The sequence below is a fragment of the Sapajus apella genome, unplaced genomic scaffold (genome assembly GCF_009761245.1).
Source record: "Sapajus apella isolate SASKATOON/1434 unplaced genomic scaffold, GSC_monkey_1.0 scaffold23, whole genome shotgun sequence".
Classification (NCBI taxonomy): Eukaryota; Metazoa; Chordata; class Mammalia; order Primates; family Cebidae; genus Sapajus; species Sapajus apella.
Genome location: NW_022436963.1, coordinates 11,388,892 through 11,406,766, shown reverse-complemented (window position 1 = coordinate 11,406,766; position 17,875 = coordinate 11,388,892). Strand labels below are relative to the sequence as shown.

At 39.7% G+C, this 17,875-nt stretch overlaps 1 protein-coding gene and 1 long non-coding RNA gene across 11 annotated transcripts in view; both read left to right on the top strand.

Moving 5' to 3' along the window:
• The window catches only part of FHIT (fragile histidine triad diadenosine triphosphatase), a 1,501,749-nt gene that overhangs the window by 1,135,200 nt on the left and 348,674 nt on the right, over positions 1-17,875 (top strand). The gene's annotated exons all lie outside the window — the stretch shown is intronic.
• LOC116559182 lies at positions 134-11,994 on the top strand. The gene is made up of 3 exons (XR_004272363.1): positions 134-387; positions 5,833-5,835; positions 11,982-11,994. It is a non-coding gene; the product is annotated as an uncharacterized LOC116559182 (long non-coding RNA).

Here is a 17,875-nt window from a genome sequence, read left to right as displayed (position 1 = left end):
TTTTTTTTTTTTTTTTTTTTTTTTTTTTTTTTTTTTTTTTTTTTTTTAGTTTTCTTTCTAACAGTCAGGCCCCTCTGCTGTAAGACTGCTGGAGGTCCACTCCAGACCCTGCTTGCCTGGGAATCATTGAAACTCTCAATGCAGAGAGTTTCAGATTGCTGGTGTTTGTGGTTGGGACCCACCGAGCCAGATCACCTGGCTTCCTGTTTGAGCCCCCTTTTTCTCAGATGATTGGGCAACTCTGTCTCCCAGGTGTTCCAGGTGCCAGTTGAAATTGCTGCCTAGATTTGTGTGAGCTTTTGTGTGGAGACCCTCTGCGCCAGCTGAAACAGCCATGCTGGAGACTTGTGGAGCTTTTCTGACAGGGAATCTCCTGGTCTGTGGGCAGTAAAAACTCATTTTGTAATGCGGTGATCACTAAAACCCTGCGTTCTTGCTGGGAACTGCACTCCAGAGCTGTTCCTATTTGGCCATCTTTTCTTTTTCTTCAAAATTAATTTTGAAATAATTATTGTACCAGGAATCCTCAACAGCTATGCTCCCATCTCAAAGTACCGTTATTATCACTCTGTTAGGTGACATGATAATAATCATTTCTAATCTGGTGTCTCACTATATAAACATGCACTGCTAATCACAATGTGCCTCTGATCTCCTTTCTTTAAAAAAAGCAGCTGGAGAAGGAGGATGGGGAGAAACAGGAGGAAAAGGAGTGAGGAGTGGGGAGGAGGAGAAGCGGGGAGGAATGAGGAGTGAAAGCTCTTAGTTCGGCCATATTACTCCATGGTGTGGCTTGTAAAAAATAACTTTCTTGCACACGGAGCATAATGGGAGTCTAGGAAGAAAATATGAATAATTTTCTAAGTTGATGATTTAAAGTAAGAGAAATAGGCCTTTCTGAGTTTCTGGCATATCCAACTTAATATTACAGTACTGGACCTCATTCTGAATACTTTGAATATTTATGATTCTTGATGTTTGGGCTTTTTAAAAGGTCACTTGAAAATGAAGTTACTTTCATTTTAAAGTAGAAGAAAGTGGATGTAGGAAAGTGAAGAGCTTTTAAGGAAAACCATGATGTCTGTTCTCCTGTAAAAGGTCTTCATTTCCAGTAGTAATTGTATTTCTTAATGGCTTTCCTAATATTAGATGATTACATCTTGGTGTATGAAAGTATTTTAGCTCAGGAATTGAGGCTCCTCCGACAAAATCACTATCATGTTTACCTGGAACTTTTGCTTCAGCCCAATTAACCATTGAAAGTAGAAACAAATTAGCAATATTTACTCAGAACACACACATACATGTTTTCCTTGTTTAATAAGTTACTTTTGCTTACAAATGATAGTCAGTGGTTAAAGCCATCTTAAGATCAAAAAGGGACATCATTATAAGGATATAGAGGCATGGCATAAATCACAGGGGAGGGCAGAAACTCAGCTTCATGAGAATGCCAGGCCTCAGAACCAGGACCCAGCAAGACTATTCTCTTTAGTATCTCTGTGTCTTCTAGCATAGGTGACCAAGTATTACAGAGAATAGGAGTCCTATAAGGTGGTCCGTAGTAAACAGACAGGATCTTTGATTGCTGTTAGTTTGGGGAATGCTCCATACCACATCTACCAGCTCTGAGAGTTTCACAGTGCACGATAGAATATTAAAGTCACTGAGAAGTTCCATGGAAAACCTCCTTAACCTTTAATCTACTGATTCCCAAACTCATTTGACCATTGCTTTAAGAAACATCATTTTAAAGAAAATAATAATATGGAGTTCTGTATTATTTTTTCAATGATATGGATGAGCACTCGTGAAGTGACTAGTTCAAGGTCACAGTACATTTTTTAGCCCGTTGGTCTAGTGCTCTTCCCATTGGTGCTTACATGCATAGATCTTGGCTGAGGAACTGTACTGTCATAGCTATTCATTTTGTGCCCATACCCCATCACCCTAGCATTTTAAAGGGGCTCCCCACTTTAAATTGAGTCATTGATTATTCCATTGGTTCTCTTGACAGGATGTCTGCTGTTTCACAGATAACCCAGCAGCTCTAGTTTAAAATGTGCCTTTATTTCCTGTGTATGACACATATAACTTGATCAGTTTCTGGGCATAGGAGCTTTGGTTTCAAATCTTATTAAGGTTTTTGTCATTCCAAAGGTGACATTGTAGAGGAGCTGAAACTGGCTAGCATGTTACCCTAATCCTTGAATCCAGGCAAAATAAATTTTGGTTGAGTTTGCTGTAACATTCACTGATTCATTTTCATTGCTTCATGCCTTGGATCCAGTGAAAAGGAGGAGATGTGTCAAGTGTTCTGAGAGGCTGTATATTCACTTGGTAATTAAACCAACTAGTGCAAATGTAGATCATTGAAAGCAGTAAAGTTTTCCAGGATAATCTTCTGGGAGAGTGAGAAAAGCCAAGCAGAAAAAGAATAATTGAATATCAGAAATGAAGAACTGAGGAAAAGTGTTAGGGGAATAAACACCAAGAGAATAAAGTATTGTAATTTCTGCCAACAAGAATATCATGCTCTTAAAGTGAAGGCTAGTTTTTCTTTTTCCTTTGGAATAGTTAGCAGGAGTAGCAGAAGCAGTAACAGCATGAACTCAGTGATAATGTGTCTCTGGTCCATGAAGCTGAGCCAGGTGTTGGATTAAATACCTTTGAGATAGAAACTCATTTCTAAAATCCAGACGTTTGCTGAATGAATGAATGAGCAAATTTTAATTTGTTAATATCTAGGGGTAAGACCTTTTGATACTCTGTTTTTCAAAGGAATTTAAAATGTAATAAGGGAGAGAACACAGGACATGAAGTTAGAGAAGTGAAATGGGAGAGGTAACACCGTGGAAGTTGAGATAAGAGAAAATTTCCATCAGGGCAACTGGAATACTTCAGGCAAAAGGAAAAGAGTGAACAGAGGTTTAAAATTTTTAAGGTGTATCAGTTAACTGTTTGATAAAACTCATGTATACCAAACTGTCCCCAGTACTTGGTGGCTTGAAGTAATAGTCATTTACTCTGATTCATGTGTCTGTGGACCAGCTTAGCTTGTTTTGACTACAGGGTGTGAATTAGGTCCATGTGTCTGTCATCCTCCAAGACCCAGCAGAAAACTAAGACATCTGCATCTCAGAGTGAAAGGCAGCATCACATTTTAAGCCCCTGATCCATTCACATGTCTTAACATGCCATTAGCCAAATCAAGTCTGATATCAAAGGAGTGTGACAATATACTACTCTCAGATATAAGAAGTAAAGGGAGATTGAATATTTACTGAACAATCTAATTTACTTCAGTGGGAAATATGGGGTTATTTTGTATATTTGGTGAACTTGTTAGAAAGTAGCAGGGTTTAGAGTATAAAATCAACCTGGAGGTTGCAGGACAGAGGCTCGAATTCCAGCTGAGAATAATATTACCAAGGGCAGAAGTGGAGTGAATTTTTCCAGTAAGTCACGGGCCACAGGTTGATCAAGGGAAATGGGCACTGAAAATACATGTCCAGAAACATTTACTTAGTAGGGTGATTTTGGTATCCCATGAGAAAATAAATTTAGTAAAAGATTAAAAGCAGGGGCCAGATTGTATGGGATGAAAAGGATGAGGGGTTAGAGAAGCGAGGTTATTAATACCAGCATCTCTTTTGAAGAGATAAAGGGCAGAAGAGAAATGGGGTTTTGAAATGATGGAGAACAAATGTGAGACAAACACAAGCATGTGCTATAGAGCCGATATTCATTAAAGAAAGATTCTGGGAACGTTTGTTGTCCCAAGATAATGAGTAATAGGTGGTACACACAGAGCTGTTACCCTTTTCTGTGTTTTAATATATTTTGTAAGATGATAAGGAAATCTTTCCCAATAGTTTTTTTAATATATAAACTTGTAAATGTGATGTATGATAGAGGTCAGGAAACTCTTGAATCTTGAGTCAATCACCTCTACTACTGCATATGCTCAAGGGACCTTATTTTTAAACATTATATAGGGGCACAATATTTACCTGTGCACTTTAACAAGCAACTTGCTAGCACAATCAGTCACTCGAATTGTTAATTAATGTTTAATTTTTTAATTACTCACACCTGCAGAAATTTCCCCCAATAGAAAAGAAGACCTAGTTTCAACCGTGATGATAGAAGTTAGGGTTTTCTTCCATGAATATGTAAGCAGTCATGACTTCTGTGTATTGCCTGGGATTTAGTAACACAGGACAGTTATCTGTTGTTGTTGATCATGAGCTTAGAATAGGACAAGTTGGTGTGGGGTACAAAGGAGGAAATTATTGAATCTCTCCCTTCATACCGTGAATGCTCTAGCAGGGAAAAGAAGGCATACATAGATGGAATAATAAGTAATTAAGAACGTATCATATCCTGATACCATTATGTGCTAGCTTCATGGGTGCGGTCAACAGAGAATAGTATAGAAGATGTGGAAGGGTATATGCTGCAAGGATTAAGAGTACAGGCTTGGGATCCACCTTGCCTGGGTTTAAATACTGGATTATCCTCTTACCGGCTCGGTGATGTTAGGCAAGTCCTTGATCTTTTTAGGTTTCAGTGTCTCCATCTATAGAATGTGGACAATAACAGTGACTACCTTGAAGACTTATTGGAAAGACTAAGTTAATATGTGGAATGTGTAAAACAGTGCCTGACACATAAGTAAGCATGCACAGATTCTTAGATGTTTTAATTTGTGTTGTTGGTGGTGATGTTTTGTTGTTGTTGACTTTGTTGGTTTCTTTATTTTGTTGTTGTTATGGTATGGGCCATGAGATTTAGGGAAGGTGATGACAGCCCTCGAACTAGACACCTTGCATGATGTCCTTAACATTAGCACCAAATCATCTAGAAGGAGTCCTTCCTAGCCATTCTAAATATAGTTGAATGTCTTCTCAAGTAACAAGTTAGAGGTAATGTATCAGAAGCCAATTTGATTTATTCCTCTTAGAGCACGAGTGTTTGTCTCTCTGCAAGCAACTGCCTGTTGTCATCAGCCTAAGGCTTGGTAACACTCTTGCTTTCTCCTGCTCTACCTTTGTCTGTCCTCCCTGCCTCATGGTCTTCAAGTCTTTATTACCTGTATTAGTCTGTTCTCACTCTTCTAATAAAGGAAAGAGGTTTAACAAACTCACAGTTCCACATGACTGAGGAGACCTCACAATCATGGTGGAAGGCAGAAGAGAAGCAAAGGCATGTCTTACATGGTGGCAGGCAAGAGGGCTTGTGTAGGGAAACTCCCCTTTATAAAACCATCAGATCTCGGCTGAGTGTGGTGGCCTCACACCTGTCATCCCAGCACATTAGGAGGCCAAGGCAGGCTGATCATGAGGTCAAGAGATGGAGACCATCCTGGTCAACATGGTGAAACCCTGTCTCTACAGAAAATACAAAAACTTAGCCAGGCCTGGTGGTACATGCCTGTAGTCCCAGCTACTCGGGAGGCTGAGGCAGGAGAATTGCTTGAAACCAGAAAACTGAAGTTACAGTGAGCCGGGATTGTGCCGCTGCACTCCAGCCTGGTGATAGAGCAAGACTCTGTCTCAAAACAACAACAACAACAAAAGGAAAATCAGATCTCATGAAACTTACTCACTGTCACAAGAACAGCATGGGAAAGACCTGCCGCCATGATTCAGTTACCTCCCACTGGGTCCACCTCATAACATGTGGGAATTACGGAAGCTACAATTCAAGATGAGATTTGGGTGGGGACATTTTATTATCACTGGAAAATCAGCTCCAGGGAGTCCCATGCTCAAGTCTGGGCAGAGAACTCTGTCCTCCTTTCGAGCATTTTGGCTAACTTTGCTGCAGGTTGTAGACAGATGTACATTCAACAAGTCTTACTCCAGAGATGATATGCAAGCTGCATTTAGAAGGGTGAACAGCATCAGGCATGCCAGGTGTGGAAAGAGACTCGTTCAGGTGAAGACAAGAAAACACACAGCCTCGGAAGTGGGGAAATGCCTGTTATAATATAGAAATGAGGAGGCCAGTAGAGATGCGGTTGCACTGCCCAATAGAAATATGAGGCAAACTGCTTGTGTAATTTTAGTTTTTCTGGTAGTCACCATAAAAAGTAAAGGAAATTAAAAACACATTTTTAAAACTCGATATATCCAAAATAGTACCATTTCAACATATAAGCTGTGTAAAAAATTATGAATGGGATTCTTTCACATTGTTTCCCTTGTAGTAAGTCTTGGAAATCTGGTTTTTATTTTACACTTCTGGTGCATCTCAGTTCGGACTGACCACAATTCAGGTGCTCAGGAGCCACATGTGGCTGGTGGCTCTACTCTATCGACAGAGCAGATACTAGAGCATGGTGAGCAAGGAAGACAGTGATAGATGAGGGTGGAAAGGCAGAGGCAAGACCCGATGCGAAGGGGCTTTGCTGACCAAGATAAAGTTTATGTGTTGTTTAACAGAGATTTCTCTTCTAAAAAGAATGAGAAATAGTTTGTAAACCATAAACTAATCTTCATGTCGTCAGGTGGATGGACCTGTAGAAGTTGCTCTCTGTTACCTCCCTAGGGGACAGCTAATTTTAGCTGAATTCTTTAAAATTAAGACAAATGCCATCCAACTATTTTGAAGAAAAATTTTAAGGAATTTACCTAAAAGGCTTACAGAATAAAATTAGGGGGGAAAGCCCGTGCAACCTCATTGTCATATCCTTCTATCTCATGGACTCTATCCTTATATTGAACAGAGGCACCCTGACTCGCAGACTGCAGTGGGCTTACTCTGTTTGCCTCTGACGTCTAAACATACCTGAGCAGTTGGAACCCACTGCTGGCATCCCAGAAGCACCTAAAGAACATGGCAAAAACTCCCAAATCCTTGTTTGTCTTCCCTAATCCACCCATCAGGGGACACAGAGACATGTATGGTTTGGGTTCCCATAGTTGCATCAGGTATCAGGTAACTAAGAAGTCTTATTAATGAAAGCTGTATAATCATTATGATGCCTGATTGGTTCATTTCGTCATTCACCAGAAGTCTGGCATGCTGAGGAGCTCAGTAAATATTTGTGGAAAGAACAAGTAGATAAAGGATCAGCTCCTGGCCAGGCACAGTGGTTCACACATGTAATCCCAGCATTTTGGGAGGCCAAGATGGGCAGATCATGAGGTCAGGAGTTCAAGACCAGCCTAGCCAACATGGCGAAACCCCATCTCTACTAAAAATACAAAAATTAGCTGTGCGTGATGGCACATGCCTGTAATCTCAGCTGCTTGAGAGGCTGAGGCAGGAGAATTGCTTGAACCAGGACCCGGGAGGCAGAGGTGGCAGTAAGCTGAGACTGCGCCACTGCACTCCAGCCTGGGCCACCGAGTGAGACTCTGTCTCAAAAAAGTAAAAAAGGAGCAGCTTATTATGAGGCACCAACAATAAATCAGGCACTGTCAGAAGCTGTGGCTACAATAATGGTATGTAGAGACAGTCATAGTCCACACTTCCATCACCATTATCTTGGGATTAGCTGCTTCAGAACACCTGGAGAGCTTTTGTAAATGTAACTGTCAGATCCTCACCTACCTGGTGAGCCACTCCTTGAAGGTGAAGTCAGACCCAGGGCACTCCAGTTATCCTGAGCCCTGTGCCTTGGATGTGGCCACCAAGTTGCTCATTGCAAAGCAGCATGGTCAACACCTTGTGAGGGAATGGAGGTAACAAGGAGCAATAAAAGCATGTGGGGCAATCCATACACCAGCCTGGAATGCCACCTGGAAGAGGTGACAGTTGCAAACTAAAGGACAGGGAAAACTTGAGCAAGTAAAGAGCGAGGAGAAAAGTGTGCTGGACAGAAGAAAGTTTTTACGTGGTAAATGCATATTATTTCGCTCCTGCATCTTAGTCACCCATCTCGTAGGACGCCATAGATGTTTGAAAGTGCTCGGAAAGGTATAAACCCCTCTAAGGGTGGAAAGTATGACTATTTTGTGAATTCTGTTTGAGGGAAATTCAGTTGATTGATGTCTGTGAAGGATGAATATTTGACAGGCAGGGAATGTGCTATATGGCACAGAACATCTTTCCAAGAAGAAATTGTACTGTAGTCACAGCAGACCTCTCACTCAGCCACAGTGCCCAAAATGTCATAGTTAATTGAATTATTTACTATGAAAATGATAGTTAACTGAAGATCTCTCTAAAATATATGAGTCTCTTTTACTGCACTGGACGAAAGCACTATACAAGCAGAGGCCTTACCTGTCTCTTTGCTAGACCTGAAGTGCCTAGAGCAGTGTTTTATGTAATGCGTGTGCTCAATGAATATATGTTGTCAGCACACGTAACTGACAGAGGTTACATTAGAAATTTTAACTTTAAACCGCTTGTTTTGTCGTGAATTCTAACAGGTTGGGATTAAACTATACATAACCTGTAATTTGCTGTCATTTTGAACTATTTGGATTTTTTTACAATGCAGTTAGTACACAAATACTTTATTTAGAAACAGTAGTTCCAGTTCCAACATACACAATATAAAATTTCTCTACTTCCTGGCCCGTCTCCATAGGTTACTACTGTCAGAAGACTGTTGTGTATCTTTCCAGGCACTGTTCCATGCCTTAACATCCCTTTACATACATTATCTAGATTTGATTGTGAACAGATCATATTATATTGTTCTGTGATTCCCTTTTTATCTTTAAGAGTATGTTTTGGAGCTGTATCTCTAGGAGAGCAATTACAAGTTTACTTACTCTTTTTAATAACTTAATAGCATTTCATGTATGGAAGTACCATGATTTGTTTAACCACTTCTATATTTTAGTAATATAGAAATAATATTACAGTAAACATCCTTGTACATATATTTTATGCATATTAATGTGCTCATTTAGCATAGATTCTTAGGAGTATCTAATTTTTTTAAAACAAGAATAGCATTTCTATTCAATCATTACCTTGTTTTTTCTTTGCCTCTTTTAGCTAAAAATCAGGTACAGAAAAAAATTAAGTTTCATTGAGCATTTTTAGTTGGCAGCTTCTTATTTGAAAGTATGTGGAATGTAAATGTGTATGAAATCAAGTATTTCATCTAGCAAAATGAACAGATTTCACCCGTGATTTTGGATATGTAGTAGTTTGTGGCCTTCGGGAGCACCATGAGCCTAGGATACCCTATGGGCGGGGTTTCTACCAATTCCCTGCCATTTGTATCACGATCCTAGTAATGGAACACCCTTAACTTAAACAGTACACAACCCACACAGCCATATGGAGCCAACATGATGTCTGGAGTTTTGCACTGTTGCTATTTTTACTCTTTTCTTGTTCTTACGATCTCCAGCTTAACCCTGGGAACTTAAGATGCAGAGTCAAGACCACTTACACTGTGTCGTTGAGAATAATTATAGTTGAATGCCCTTTGGGAAAGCAAACAACATTTTCAGCTTGGAAAGAAACATTGGGACCTGCCAAAAAATGCTTTTTTGTTTGTTTTGTTTTTATGAGGCAGAGTTTCGCTCTGTTGCCCAGGCTGGAGTGCAGTGACGCAATCTCAGCTCACTGCAACCTATGCCTCCCGGGTTCAAGCATTTCTTCTGCCTCAGCCTCCAGAGTGGCAGGGGTGATAGGTGTGTGCCATCATGCCTGGCTAATTTTTGTATTTTTAGTACAGACAGGATTTCACCATGTTGGCCAGGCTGGTCTCGAACTCCTGGCCTCATGTGATCCACCCGCCTTGGCCTCCCAGAGTGCTGGAATTACAGGCGTGAGTCACCACACCGGGCCCTTAAATACTTTGTTGAATGAAGAAATTTGTTGAATCGATGAGAGTGAAACCTTGAAACTAAACCTCACACCATTTTAGTTATTGCCCTTCAAATTGTTAGTTTGAACCCACTGCCACTGTTAGATAGGGGCCAGAATGTGCTGGTTTAATTGGGACATTCATCTAGATAACAAGCTCTCACTGGGTATTTAATGATGGAACGGAGCTGTCTGCTGGAAATTCCCAGTATACCACAACACTTGAGCCTTCATGTCGACTAAAGAGAAAAAGTGAGGAGTTGCTGTACAAGTGACTTTCGCATGATACAAGGTCTTCCCAGATCAATATCCACCAAACAACAAAGGCAATTGATAAGTTAAGCTGTGATGAGCCAGATAGTACCTGTGGGTTCTCTTGACAAATGTGACTAGCAAGCCCTTAACACCGTGCATCATGTAAGGAGGAAATCAAAGATGAAATAGAGGGTTCTTTACTTTTCCCAGTTAAATGAGAGATTGTAGTTTTCACTGCCCATCTGTTTTAGTCAGAGTATCTTTCTGTAGGGGAAAAGATGTATATTCATTCATAGTCTGTTTTCCCACTGTCTATGTGTATTATTCATTCATTCATTCAATACGTATTTATGAAGAGACTGTTATGTGGCTGGCATAGTACTAGGTCTTCAGATATACTTACATATCTATTTAGCAAATGTATTCATAAGTGCCATTGTTTTAAATATTTTCCTTAATGTAATTGTATTTGCCATCTCCACTGTAGTACTGAATTCCCTGAGCAGAGGAATAGACTCATGTTCATGCACAGGCTTATTTTGGAGTTGGGAGCTTTCAGCCCCTGGGCATATTCTTTTCTTATGTATTTTGGGGAGAGGTGCATCTATTTTATAGCACTTCTTGAGAATTTTTGATTTGCCTACCTCTGTAGGAACTGAGTGACTAGTGAAATATTACGAAGCACAGTGTCTGTATTCACAGGCTTAAAAATTTTGTCAAGGATTAAAATCAATCTACAACAATCAGTCAACAAATAGTACAAGGCGGCCCATGATCACACGACCAGAAGTTATGTTGGCATTTTGAGAGAGAGGGAGGTCATTAGGGCCAGAACAGTTTCACTGTCCATTTTGTTATCCACATATATCTAAACACATGCTGTGGACATGAGAATATAATGCATGCATGGAGATACTGACAAAGTGCTCTAGTTAGCAGAACATTAATAAGTAAAAATCAACTCAATTTCAATAAAAGCTAATTTCACTAAAAATCACTGGACCAGCCTGGGAATGGGAAGCTCTTAGATATCACTGAGAAATTCATTCTGAATATCATGATAAAAATGAGAACAAGGTGAGAAATGAACTTCAAACTAAGCCTGAATTTGACTTACATTTTAACTTTTTTAAATAAAAAAGTTCTCACACCCTGGGGATTTCCCTCAAACAGATGGTTAGTTTCCTGTACTATTAATCCCCACCATCTCAGCCTAGACTATGTCAGTGTCCATGGAAAAAGGACTTGTATCATTTTCTAGGAATGAGTTCAGCTGCATGTAACAGAAACCCTGCCTTTAACAGTTGCTTAAACAAATAGAGATGTATTTTCTTACGTAACAACAAGTCCTCTGAGGTAGGCAGTGTCTTAGTGATTCTTTTAATCTGCCCATTGGCAAGATGGTAACCCTATTTCCTGGCACCATGATCAAATTCATGGTAGGAAGAAAGGGAGAGAGGTGACACCAGCAATGTTGCTATTGAAAAACCATACGCTTCTGCAGGCTACTCCCTCAGCAGTTTTTTGTTGGCTTTATGAGGGTCTGGAAGAATGAGTAGTTGCCCATGGTGTAGAATCAGGCAGGAGAAAAAGGTGTTAGGAATGAGCAATGGGCTAACTGACCAAAGTTTCCTGCTACAGGACGCTCTGTAGATGTGTAGTTCAGTGCAAAATAAAAGACCGACCGACATGAGAGGCATCTTGTCTCTGACCGATTAGGTCTCATTTGCTTGCTGTGTAAAACAACGGGCTTGCCTAGGGGTAGTCTATATTTTCAGAGCTTTTCATGTTATAACATTCCAGAACTTCTCAGATACTTTTATAATGATTAAGAACTTTATGATATCAAAAAACACAGCATAATTACAGAGATGTTACTGTGTCCCAAGTACTTCATGTGCATGATCTTATTCAACCCTCACCATGCCTCTGTGAGGCAGGCACTTTTATGCCATCCATTTTGCAGACAGAAGTGGCAGGTTAAGCCTCTCAGTGACATGGGTAAGGTGACATAGTGAGATTGTGGCCAGGTCAGGATTCATCCCAGGGGTGTGGCTGACACCAGAGACCTTTTTTAAAGCACTAAGCCTTCTAGCTCATACACTCTAATGTATTCTGCTTCTTCAGCCTGGCTGTATGTTTACTACACATCTCATGGTTCTCATTTATCTAAACTTGCCAGTTTTTGTTTGGAAGGTCTTCTCTTTTTGTGAGCTTATTGCTCTTTCTCCAGTTTATGTCCTAAAGAACAGTCTCAGGGCAAGATATGAGACTTGAATCAGGCATGAATACAGTAAGTCACAGCACCATCGAGGCCAGCTGTGTTTATGTTTGAATGCCACCTCCCACTTGCTAGATGTAGATGTGTGACTTTCAACAGGGTGTCCTATCTTTAAGTGTCAATTTCTTCATATGCAATGGGAAGATTATGCTATTAACCAATGGCTTTTTAGATGAGAAGTAAATGAGATAATGCTTGAGAAGTGCCTAACACAGCATTTGTGAATGTATTAGAGTTGATAACTGTGAAAATGGTTAAGGTGAAAAGGATGTAAATGAAAATACAAACAAAACTGGATTATTTGGCAGATCCTAAATACTCTTTGGCTAGTATAGTCTCACATTTGTCTCCTTCATTCTCAGTGTGCTTGTGTGTGTGTGCTGGGTGTGTGTGCACATGGAAACTTTGCTTTGCCTTATGTCTACTTTGTGAACTGCAGTCAGCTGTAGCTACTGCAGCTCTAGAGGCTTAGAGCTGCCTCTTGGTAGGTTCTGTCTGTCCTTGTCCCTCATCATTCAGGGCATGGATGATACAGTGACTGTTTACTCTGTGGTCAAAAGTCTAGAGGTACTGTCTGTAGCATGGAAAGAGTCTTCCCTGTATATTTTCAAATACAAGGTAGAGACTGCAGTGGAGGTCCAGGTATGGGGGTGGTTTGACATGGGGCGAGGTACATCAGTTATACTGTGTTCTTTCATCCCAGCTAAAAATTTCAAAAATACTGCCCATTTCAGAGTTCAGTGAAGTAAATTCTGAGAATACAAACATCAAATAAGAGTTATAAACAACATAGTTTTATGATTGCCAGGTAATTGTTTTACTTTTATGTTCCATTAATATTATTTATTTGAATCAAATTAGCCTGTACATATAACTTCAGGCAGGAAGGAAAGGTGTAAGAGAAAAATGAAAAGTTTCCTTTCCTTCTCTTCTCTCAACAACTAGATAGAAGGAAAATCTCTTCTTCCCTTTCTTCTAATTTAATTTGCTTTTCTTTCAATGGCCTTCTAAAAAAATTGACTGACATGTCTGTCAGGTAGACTTTATTTGGCAATCCCTCTGGGCTTCTGCTTTTCTTAGGGGAGGGAAAGCAGATGAACTGTGGTGAACATGGATAAGTCAGTGTTCCGGCTTCCTCAACCAATATGAATTTGGCTGGAGAATTTTTTCTAATTAAAGAAATCTCCATATGGTATGGTGATATATCTGGGGCATATAACTTTCTTAAAACACAAGACAATTTTTATTTTGCTTATATTCAGTATCATTTAGTAACTGTCAAAAAATTTACCATATTGCCAGCAAGTTGATCTCCTAGACCAGATGTCAGTTGGGACCTCGTTACTCTGTGGAGATAGAACTATAATGTACTCAAACCCCCAGTTCCACAGGTCATCAGAAGTTAAAGTTCTCTCCACCTTCTCTGGAATTTTGTCTTCCTCTGGTTCCTCTGTCCAAGTGTTTTGCCCTACTTAACAAGATGTGCAATTTGTTCGCATGTATGGGTAAAGTCTTCTCTCCAGGCATTATTTTAATTTAGTTGTGAACTGGGAGCTATTAGAGGTCTCGTTGCGGAACATTTCTTGCTCCTCAGTGTGCCCTTCTCCTCCATCCCTTTTCACTTCCTCATTCCTGATGGAAAAGGTTTGCCTTCTCCTACAAGGCCTTTATGGCTATTAACATCTATTCCCTCCAATCTTTAACTCTGAGATAGTTTAATAGGGATGACTCTCCAGCAAATTCCATGTTTTCCTGAAGAATTTTTTAAAGCCAAAAACAAAATCCCTCCATATCCATTATAATTTCATCTAAAAAAATCATGTTAGGTCATCTCCCTTACAAAGAACTGTAGTGAATATGGGTAAGTCAATGTTCCGGCTTTTCTCAAATTGCTTTTTGGTTTGCTTTCGTTTCTGTTGTAATTGGCTGGTATTTGATTATAAGGATTAGTAGAGGAATGCCTTCTTAGGATACATCCAGCACTTCAGTATAAGAAAGATTGTGATCTTTGGGTAGGGAGACCGGGAATTAAAACCAGGCCCTATCATTTACTCACTGTGTAACGCAAGTAACTTAACTTTTGAACTTTTGTTTTCTTCGGTAGAGGAGATGATTCTTAATGAATTGTTTCAAATGTTGGAAATGAAAATAGGAAGCATCCAGCACAGTACTTGGAATGTAGGAGGTCCTTAGAAGATAAGAGTGTTGTGGCAGTGATTCTATACCACCCTCACTGTCATTATCATTGAATTCTCGGTTGTGTGTTTTGCTCACTCCACAGCACGGAATACATTTCCACTCTCAGTCACTGTTTCTGCACGTCCTCTTCTCAACTCCATCGTAAACTACCTCAGAAGAAGGCCATGTCTAATTTTTTACTTGGTTGCTGAGCACACATTAAGTACTCAGTCAATGCTTGTTGATTGGTATTTTATTGATTGGTGATCTCTTGGAAGTCTGAAAATTCATCTCCTTTCTACCTTTCTGATAATGACCTAACGAAACTGAAATTCATTATGTTAGAAAAGATTTCATTTCTTCCCCGGCTGCCTTCTTTTGAGTCAGGTCTCTGTACTCGGACATAAGACGTATCTTCATTTTTTTCCCATTTCTTGCTCTTTTCCATGTTGTTTTGCCTGTTCCTTTTTCTCTTCCTTTCTCTCCTACACGTGAATTCTCTCCTGTTCTTCTGGCTGAAATTCATCTCTCATGTCACAAATGCCCTTCCTTCTGTATGATTCCCTTGTCTGATTTCCCTTCAGATGATCTATTCACCTTATTTGAAAGAAAACATCATTTGTTTCCTAGCATCTGATCTGAATAACAGTGAAATGTTTATTTAAAATTAATGTTTTGAGCAAAGAACCCTCTCTGTTTACTTGACTGGCAATATTTTAATGTTTAACATGCTATGATGTAAAACTGGTGGAAGAGAAATACCCTGCTGTGGTCTGGTTGCCTAACAATTTACATTCAGCTGCAATATTTTATTTGCTATAATTACTCCCTGACAAAACAGGGAGTCGAAATGCAAAAATACAAAATGCTCTCAGTTTGCATATTATTTTGGAATGTGAAAAACCCTTGGTTCTTGAGGGAAAGAGCATAAGAAAGGAAAGCTAGCTTAGACAGATACCCATCTCTATAAACCGACTCTTCAGCAGTAAGACTCAAATCAGAGAGGAAACCGTAGGGCTTCCGGAGGGAGTTTTTTAAAGAGCCGGTAGGATGTGGATGCAAGGTTGGAGGGCAGGGCCTGGGGCTGTCACATTCCATCTCTTACTCCAGAGTCTCACTGTGATTTTACATAGGGCCTTTCACTGTGTAGCACCTATGGATCTTCTCTGAAACTATTGAAGTTTCTTAGATGAAAGGTAGGAATCCAATGGGCTCTCGTTAGAAAACGTCCTACTCTGACCCTCTTTACCCAGACTATTATTTGCACTCTTGAAAGTGACAGGTTTCAATGGGATATGGGTCTGAATGGAACATGACAGCCAATACCTAGGCATTGTGTGGACCAGCCAATAGCTCCCCGCTTGATTTCCACCACTATAAAAAAAAAAAAAAAAAAAAAAAAAAAGCCCTTCCCGGATTCAGAGTTAGAAACCCTCATATATCTAGTTTGTAGCTCCTGCATGCCTTTACCCCACCCTCATTTGCAGTTTGAAAAATGAAAAGCCTTTTTGTTCCTGAGATGCTGAATAGGAGTGCCACAGTGCATTTTTCCAAAAAGTAATTAATAAGATAAATCAAAACAAGATTCTTTCCTGTGTGATTAAATCTAACCGGTATGCTCCAGTAAAAAACCAAAACCATGCCATTGATTTTGGAATCAGACTGGGGGAAAAAAGCCATGATACATTTTTAAAATCTGAAAATGGCTAAGACAACCATGTATTGAGTTGTTATAACTGCACATCTCGTTTTCCTCCTGCTAAGCTTCTTTCTTCCCAAATGAGCCACAGTTTTCATGTAACTTATTCAAAGTAGGTAGTGTACTTGTAGGAGAAACTGTGAAACCATTTCCCAGGAACAGTTAATATGCATTTTAATATTTCTAACACATAAAGTAGTTAATGCAAAGGATTAATCATTACATAAACCACGTGATGGGAGGATTTGGGCAAAGTTCTTAGAAATAAAGAACTTTGTTATGTGATGCATATTTAAAAAGATAGTTTTCTCCAAGAAATCAATAACACAGGATTTAGTGATCCTTAGTTAGTCCCCCAGTATTGATTCTACGGTCTAAATTCATTATAATTTGATTTTTAGATAGCTAGAAAGTTGATTTTTGAGTCAAAGAATTGCTTTATTTACAGAGAAAGGTTTTTCGTGTGTAACATGAGGATGGAATTCAGCAAACATTTGGGGGTTTTCTTAACACTAATTATACCTTCCATTATATTCTTTATTTTTGTTTATGGCTTAAGAAGCTATAGAGGTTCCCCAGGATTAATAACATCACTTTCCTATTGCTGTATTTCTGCCAATAAGAAGAAATTGGATGACTACCATTTTTTTTCCCATGTATCTGGGCATGTTGTTCATCAAAGCAAAAGGGGTAGAAAAAGCCCAAAACACAAAAGAAAAAAACTCATGGAGCACAGTTAATGCTTATGAGTTGAAATTGCCCTCTATGTATGACACACAATATGACCACCCCATGAGGACCTACAGCAGTTAGACCATTGTAGGTTTAAAGAATAGCTAGTAAAATTTTATAAAGAAAAGGGAAACTGATTGCAAAGGTACAAGGAGTCTTGTACTAGAAGGGGAGACCCAATAAAAACTGGGGAAGCTCTAAGCAGCCCTCAGAAATGAGCCTCATGGTCACAGAAATCTTCTGCTGTTTTTGTTAGGAGCAGTGAATATTTGGGTTACTGGTGACTAATCTATATGGGCTTGCAGCAACCTCAATTCTTGCCTCCTGAGATAGAATTCAACTGAGGGGCATAAGGCAGGAAAAGAGACGGAGGCAAGTTTCAGAGCAGGAGTGGAAGTTGATTAAAAAGCTTTGGCGCAGGAAAGAAAGTAAAGTATATCTGGAAGAGACCCAAGCAGGCGCTCTGAAGGTCACGTGTGACATTTGACCTTTTGACGTGGGTTTTATATGCTGCTGCACTTCTAGGGTCTTGTGTCCCTTTTCCCATGGTTCTTCCATTAGTGTGGGCTGCCCACATGTGTGTGACCTGCTAACACTTGGGAGGTAAGCATGAGAGTGTGTTTAAGAAGTTCTATGTATGCGCACCTGAGTTTTTCTTCCCTTTCCCAGTGGAATGCTCCAGAAGGTCATACGCTGCCATTTTGTCTCTTAATGCGCATGCTCGAACTCACTGGCCCAACTCCTGAAAACAGCTAATTAGCACTTACAGGTGTTTCCTATCAATATAGATGATGAGTATTGCCAAGGAAGAAGATAGCTTTGATCCAGTGCTGCAGCCAAATTGATAGGAGTTGTGTCTCAAATCCATCTCCTTGACCAGTTAAAGCCAGGGAGAAATGTAACTGTGTAAGTGGTGCTGGCTGTGACCAATTATTATTTGAGAG